General features: G+C 41.7%; 1 long non-coding RNA gene across 1 annotated transcript; it reads left to right on the top strand.

Annotated features, from left to right (window-relative positions):
- The first annotated feature begins 637 nt into the window (after window positions 1-637).
- On the top strand, window positions 638-2,692 carry LOC135273245 (uncharacterized). Its single transcript, XR_010341043.1, has 2 exons — window positions 638-760; window positions 2,597-2,692. It is a non-coding gene; the product is annotated as an uncharacterized LOC135273245 (long non-coding RNA).
- Window positions 2,693-7,885: the final 5,193 nt, after the last annotated feature.

Genomic DNA, 7,885 nt, shown 5'->3' with positions numbered 1-7,885 from the left:
CTCTCATCACCCGGGCTGGAGTGCAATGGTGCGACCTCAGCTCACTGAGATCTCTGCCTCCCTAGTTCAAGTGGTTCTGCCGCCTCAGCCTCCTGAGTAGCTGGGATTCCAGGCCCTCGCCACCACACCTGGCTAATTTTTGTATATTTAGTCGAGACAAGGTTTCACCATGTTGGCCAGGCTGGTCTGGAACTCCTGAACTCAGGTGATCCACTGGTTTCAGCATTCTCACACTGCTAGGATTACAGGCACGGGCCACTGTGCCTGGCCTTTCTGTGATTTTTTTTAGATCATCAGCTGTTATTGGTGTTAATGTATTTTATGTGTGGCCTAAGACAACTTTTCTGCTCTTAATATTGCCCAAGGAAGGCATAAAATTGGATATCCCTGCTTTACATAAAAAAAAAAAAACACACTCTACATTTGGAATGCCTCAAAACACTACCAGCCATGCAAAAACCATGAGCCTGGTAACTTCCAATCTGTTTTGAAACAGTGGAATCTCCTGGTGTTATCTGAGGGGTGTGGTGTCCTCTTGGAGGAGGTTGATGGTTTCTAAAGAGTATTATTATTTACTGAAATATTAAAAATGTCATTGACCTTTTCATTATTTCAACTGTTATTATTCCAGGTGGTCACGTTTCTTCTTGAATATTTGTATTTTGGGAAGGACCTCCTTGTCATTCTGTGGAGGATTATCATTACAGTGTTTCTAGCAGATTCTACAGTTGGCCTTTTCTTCCAAAGAATTATCTTCTGTGTGAGTATACTAACTTCCTGTGGAGGTATACTTCTAATCACAAGAAGAAATTATTTCAAACAATTAATGGTTCTGGATTTTATTATGAATTATCTGTTTCACCAAAAACATCAGGGAAGTGATTTATTAGTGTAAGAATTATAAAAATATCTGCCATTGACATTATGAAAATTAAACAGGTTGATGTGTGTTTAATAGAATGTCAACAGAGCTTTGGTTCAAAAATAAGGTTTTTTTTTAAACCTTTGTGGTCTTTATCAGAAGTGGAGTATGAAGTTTTGGCACTTAAATAGGAAATTCCGTCTAAACTTTTCTGCTTTATAATTCTATTGTATGGCTGGAAGGAAGGATTTCACTGTCCTCTCTAATGGTTCATTGCAGAAATGAGCTAACAACAGACAGCTTAACAGGAGAGGAAAAGCATAGAACAGGCATAAACATGGGAGCCAGGCAAAAAATGAGACTGCAAGAAGGGTCAGATGGTTAAAGAACACCCTTTTTTTACGGGCGAGGGAGAAAGATGGAGACGGAGACAATTTATTGAGACAGCAAATGAATTTTAAAGGAAATGAAAGAGCCCAAGGAAGAAAAGGTGGACCTGAGACAAAGTTCCTCTGAGATCATAGGGACAAGGTGACAAACTGCAGGAAGGTGAAGGGCAGAGCTGCACTGCATCTCATGATGCAGAGAAAGCCCCAGAAAATCTGTTGGAACTGCCCTTCAGATGATCAATGAAAAGTGTGTCTGGGCAGGGTAATTTTGAATGATATCATCAAAGTGCATGTTTCCAGTTGCAGGTAGAGAGGGATCAGTATGTCCAAAGTCTGTACGTGATTGGAATTTGGCTGCTAAGTTGTGCCATCATTTGCACTTTTTTGTCCATTGGGTAAATTGAGCTCTACATTTTCTCTTGCCTTTCATGATCAGTTGAGGTCAGGAGTTCCAGACCAGCCTGACCAACATGGTGAAACCCTGTCTGTACTAAAAATATAGAAATCAGCTGCGCATAGTGGCGGACACCTTTAATCCCAGCTACTCTAAAGGCTGAGGCAGGAGAATGGCTTGAATCCAAGTGTCAGAGGTTGCAGCGAGCCGAGATTGTGCCATTGCACTCCAGCCCGGGCAACTGAGTGGGACACTGTCTTAAAAAAAAAAAAAAATTTTTTTTTTTTGGTGGGTAATTTTTCTGTTTTTGAGACAGTTTCCATCTCGTCTCCCGGGCTGGAGTGCAATGGTGCGATCTCAGCTCAGTGAGACCTCTGCCTCCCTACTTCAAGTGATTCTGCCGCCTCAGCCTCCTGAGTAGCTGGGATTCCAGGCCCTCACCACCACACCTGGCTAATTTTTGTATTTTTAGTCGAGACAAAGTTTCACCATGTTGGCCACGCTGGTCTGGAACTCCTGAACTCAGGTGATCCACCGGTTTCAGCATTCTCACAGTGCTAGGATTATAGGCATGGGCCACTGTGCCTGGCCTTTTTGTGATTTTTTTTTAGATCATCAGCTGTTACTGGTGTTAATGTATTTTATGTGTGGCCGAAGACAACTTTTCTGCTTTTAATATTGCCCAAGGAAGCCATAAAATTGGATATCCCTGCTATACATCAAGAAAAAAACACACTCTACATTTCGAATGCCTCAAAACACTACCAGCCATGCAAAATCCATGAGACTGGTAACTTCCAATCTGTTTTGAAACAGTGGAATCCCCTGGTGGTATCTGAGGGGTGTGGTTTCCTCTTGGAGGAGGTTGATGGTTTCTAAAGATTATTATTCTTTACTGAAATATTATCAATGTCATTGACCTTTTCATTATTTCGACAATTATTATTCCAGGCGATCAGGTTTCTCCTTGAACCTTTGTATCCTGAGAATGACTCTCTTGTCTTTATGAGGATGCTTATCACTAGTATACTTCTGGGAGGTTCTACAGTTGGCCTTGTCCTCCGAGGAATTATCTTCCATGTGAGTATACTAACTTCCTGTGGAGGTATACTTGTAGTCAAAAAGAAGAAATTATTTAAAACAATTCATGCTTCTGGACTTTATTATGAATATTTGATTTTACCAAAAACATCAGGGAAATGATTTTTTAGCATAAGAATTATAAAAATATCTGCCATTTACATTATGAAAATTAAATAGGTTGATGTTTGTTTAATAGAATGTCAACAGAGCTTTGGGTCAAAAATAAGTTTTTTTTTTTTTTAAACCTTTGTGGTCTTTATCAGAAGTGGAGTATGAAGTTTTGGCACTTAAATAGGAAATTCTGTCTAAAGTTTTCTGCTTTATAATTCTATTGTATGGCTGGAAGGAAAGCTTTCACTGTCCTCTCTAATGGTTCACTGCAGAAATGAACTAACAACAGACAGCTTAACAGGAGAAGAAAAGCATAGAACAGGCATAAACATGGGAGCCAGGCAAAAAAATGAGACTGCAAGAAGGGTCAGATGGTTAAAGAGCACCCTTTTTTCAGGGGCGAGGGAGATAGATGGAGATGGAGGCAATTTATTGGGACAGCAAATGAATTGTAAAGGAAATGAAAGAGTCCAAGGAACAAATGGTTGGCCTGAGACAAAGTTCCTCTGAGATCATAGGGACAAGGTGACAAACTGCAGGAAGGTGAAGGGCAGAGCTGCACTGCATCTCATGATGCAGAGAAAGCCCCAGAAAATCTGTTGGAACTGCCCTTCAGATAATCAATGAAAAGTGTGTCTGGGCAGGGTAATTTTGAATGATAACATCAAAGTGCATGTTCCCAGTTGCAGGTAGAGAGGGATCAGTATGTCCAAAGTCTGTACTTGATAGGAATTTGGCTGCTAAGTTGTGCCATCATTTGCGCTTTTTTGTCCATTGGGTAAATTGAGCTCTACATTTTCTCTTGCCTTTCATGATCAGTAGAGGTCGGGAGTTCCAGACCAGCCTGACCAACATGGTGAAACCCTCTCTCTACTAAAAATATAGAAATTAGCTGGGCATAGTGGCAGACACCTGTAATGCCATCTACTCTAAAGGCTGAGGCAGGAGAATGGCTTGAATCCAAGTGTCAGAGGTTGCAGCGAGCCCAGATTGTACCATTGCACTCTAGCCCGGGCAACTGAGTGGGACACTGTCTCAAAAAAAAAAAAAACTTTTTTTTTTTTGGTTGGTAATTTTTTTTTTTTTGAGACAAAGTATCTCTCTCATCTCCCGGGGTCGAGTGCAATGGTGCGATCTCAGCTCACTGAGACCTCTGCCTCCCTTCTTCAAGTGATTCTGCTGCCTCAACCTCCTGAGTAGCTGGGATTCCAGGCCCTCACCACCACACCTGGCTAATTTTTGTATTTTTAGTCGAGACAAGGTTTCACCATGTTGGCCAGGCTGGTCTGGAACTCCTGAATTCAGGTGATCCACCGGTTTTGGCATTCTCACACTGCTAGGATTATAGTCATGGGCCACTGTGCCTGGCCTTTTTGTGATTTTTTTAGATTAGCTATTTTTAGTGTTAATGTATTTTATGTGTGGCCGAAGACAACTTTTCTGCTTTTAATATTGCCCAAGGAAGCCATGAAATTGGATGTCCGTGCTTTACATCAAGAAAAAAACACACTCTACATTTCGAATGCCTCAAAACACTACCAGCCATGCAAAAACCATGAGACTGGTAACTTCCAATCTCTTTTGAAACAGTGGAATCCCCTGGTGATATCTGAGGGGTGTGGTTTCCTCTTGGAGGAGGTTGATGGTTTCTAAAGATTATTATTCTTTACTGAAATATTATCAATGTCATTGACCTTTTCATCATTTCGACTATTGTTATTCCAGGGGGTCTGGTTTCTACTTCATCATTTTTATTTTGGGAATGACCTTCCTGTCATTCTGTCGATTTTGATGAGTACTCTGTTACTGAGAGGTTCTACAGTTGGCCTTTTCCTCCGAAGAATTATCTTCCGTGTGAGTATACTAACTTCCTGTGGAGGTAAACTTGTAATCACAAAGAAGAAATTATTTAAAACAATTCATGCTTCTGGACTTTATTATGAATATTCGGTTTTACCAAAAGCATCAGGGAAATGATTTATTAGTGTAAGAATTATAAAAATATCTGCCATTTACATTATGAAAATTAAATAGGTTGATGTTTGTTTAATAGAATGTCAACAGAGCTTTGGGTCAAAAATTAAGGTTTTTTTTTTATAAAACCTTTGTGGTCTTTATCAGAAGTGGAGTATGAAGTTTTGGCACTTAAATAGGAAATTCTGTCTAAAGTTTTCTGCTTTATAATTCTATTGTATGGCTGGAAGGAAAGCTTTCACTGTCCTCTCTAATGGTTCACTGCAGAAATGAACTAACAACAGACAGCTTAACAGGAGAAGAAAAGCACAGAACAGGCATAAACATGGGAGCCAGGCAAAAAATGAGACTGCAGGAAGGGTCAGATGGTTAAAGAGCACCCTTTTTTCAGGGGCGAGGGAGATAGATGGAGATGGAGGCAATTTATTGGGACAGCAAATGAATTGTAAAGGAAATGAAAGAGTCCAAGGAACAAACGGTTGGCCTGAGACAAAGTTCCTCTGAGATCATAGGGACAAGGTGACAAACTGCAGGAAGGTGAAGGGCAGAGCTGCACTGCATCTCATGATGCAGCGAAAGCCCCAGAAAATGTTGGAAGTGCCCTTCAGATAATCAATGAAAAGTGTGTCTGGGCAGGGTAATTTTGACTGATATCATCAAAGTGCATGTTCCCAGTTGCAGGTAGAGAGGGATCAGTATGTCCAAAGTCTGTACATGATAGGAATTTGGCTGCTAAGTTGTGCCATCATTTGAGGTTTTTTGTCCATTGGGTAAATTGAGCTCTACATTTTCTCTTGCCTTTCATAACAGTAAAAATGTGGCTGTCTGGGGGCTGGCCCCCCTTCTGAACAGTGATCCAAGAAAAAAGCACTAATCCCACAATGCTGTTTTATATTCCAGGGAAGAGGAAGTATGTTTTATTTTTACAACCTAGATAATTACCCACCCTTCGGGACTGCCTTTCAAGATACATAGAAAACAGAAAATAGATGCATTATGAAGATATCTAGGCACATTTAACAGTCTGTCCTTTTTTTTTTTTAAATGGGGTCTCACTCTCTGGCCAAGTCTGGAGTGCAGTGGCATAATCTCAGCTCACTGCAACCTCTGCCTTCCAGGTTCCAGTTGAGTTTCCTGCCCCAGCCTCCCAAGTAGCTGGAATTACAGGCATGCACCACCATTCCTGGCTAATTTTTGTATTTTTGGTATAGATGGGAGTTGACCATTTTTGCCAGGTTGGTCTTGAACTGTGAACTCAGGTGATCCACCTGCCTCAGTCTCCAAAAGTGCTGGGTTTACACGTGTGAGCCACCATGTCCTACCGCATTTAACAGTCTTTACCCCACTTAGTCCTGAACAGAGAATTGTCAATGTAAATTGGGGGAAGTTTTCTTTTTTTGACAGAATTTGGCTCTGTCACCCAGACTGGAGTATAATGGTGTGATCTTGGCTTACTGCAACCTCTACCTCCTGGCTTTGAGTGATTCTCCTGCCTCAGCACCACTGAGCAGCTAGAACTACAGGCAGTTGCCACCACACCCAGCTAATTTTTGTATTTTTAGTAGAGATGGGGTTTCACCGTGTTTGCCAGGCTGGTCTCAAACTCCCAATCTCAAGTGATCCATCCACCTCGACCTCTCAAAGTGCTGGCATTACAAGCCTGAGCCGCCATGCCTGCGGAGGGGATGTTTTTTAATGTGTCAGTTCTGATTTTAACTCCCAGGTAATACAAATTTCTGGAAGTTAAAATCAGAAAAAACAAATTCTACAAAGAACTTGATAGATGTTCTTTCAGGCTGGGCATGGTGGCTTTTTCAGATCATCCCTCTGCAAGAAAGGGTAAGTTTGACAACTGCGTAAGTTTTGTTTGTTTGTTTGTTTTCCTTGCTTTTGGGCATAGTCTGCCAGGTCAAGACGTGGATGTATTTTTCTCCCCACAGCTCTGTGCTCAAGCCTTGGAGAGGGAGATGGACAAGAGGAAGCCTGCCTACAAGCAGCACAGGTAAGTCATTGTGATGGATTTTTTTTTTCTTTTTGAGTCGGAATCTCGCTCTTTCTCTCAGACTGGAGTGCAGTGGTGCAGTCTCAGCTCACTGCAACCTCCAATTCCCAGGTTCAAGCAATTCCCTGCCTCAGGTTCCCGAGTAGCTGGGATTACAAGCATGCACCACTACACCTGACTAATTTTGTAATTTTAGTAGAGACAGAGTTTCTACATGTTGGTCAGGCTGGTCTCGAACTCCCGACCTCAGGCGATCTGCCCACCTCAGCCTCCCAAAGTGCTGGGATTGCTGGCATGAGCCACCATGCCCTGTTGTGATGGTCACTTTTAAGGATGTTTTTGTTTTAAGATCAAGCTTTGAGTGTCTAGTAAAGAACGTGGTGTTTTAATTCTTCTTCAAGTTAATTCTCTCTGTTTTCTATATGGGAAAGGAGGAGAAAGCAGAAAATGCCAGAGAGACACATGAGTGAGGAGCCAGCCCAGAGATGCCTGTGCCTAGAGAATGCTCTCTAGAGAGGTAGGAGCTCCCATGAAGGCACCCACTTAATTTCTGCTGCACAATCCACGCCCTGCTTCTCCTTTTGCAGGTGAAGGCTCTAATCACTCTTAAATTCTAGTCAATTTTTTCAAATGGCTACTAGAACAGAATACTTTCAACTTTTTATGATGTCAGAAACTAAGAACTTAGCCCTAAATATTCCAAAGAATAGGGGCAGAAGAACCAGTTTCCTTAAATGACATTAGAGTGTTCTTTATCCTTAAATGACATCAGTCTTCTTTACCTCCAAAATTTTTTTGACCATCACGTTACAGTCAGGAGTTTTTCCTCCGACGATGGCACAGGAATCAGAAGGTGGTTCCAGGATGTGAAGAGCTGATGAACAGGGTTACAAAGTGGCTATCAGTAAATGAGAAAGGTAATCTAGAGCAATGAAACGTATAACTGAGGCTATGTATGCACAGTGGCTCATGCCTGTAATCCCAGCACTTTGGGATGCTGTAATGGGAGGATCCCTTGAACTCAGGTGTTCAAGATCAACCGGGAAACATAGTGAGCCCTCATATCTACC

The sequence above is a fragment of the Aotus nancymaae genome, unplaced genomic scaffold (assembly GCF_030222135.1).
Source record: "Aotus nancymaae isolate 86718 unplaced genomic scaffold, 86718_ANA_hifiasm-v0.15.2.pri h1tg000597l, whole genome shotgun sequence".
NCBI lineage: Eukaryota > Metazoa > Chordata > Mammalia > Primates > Aotidae > Aotus > Aotus nancymaae.
The sequence above is the reverse complement of the archived record's forward strand: the minus strand, read 5'-3'. Positions and strand labels throughout refer to the sequence as shown.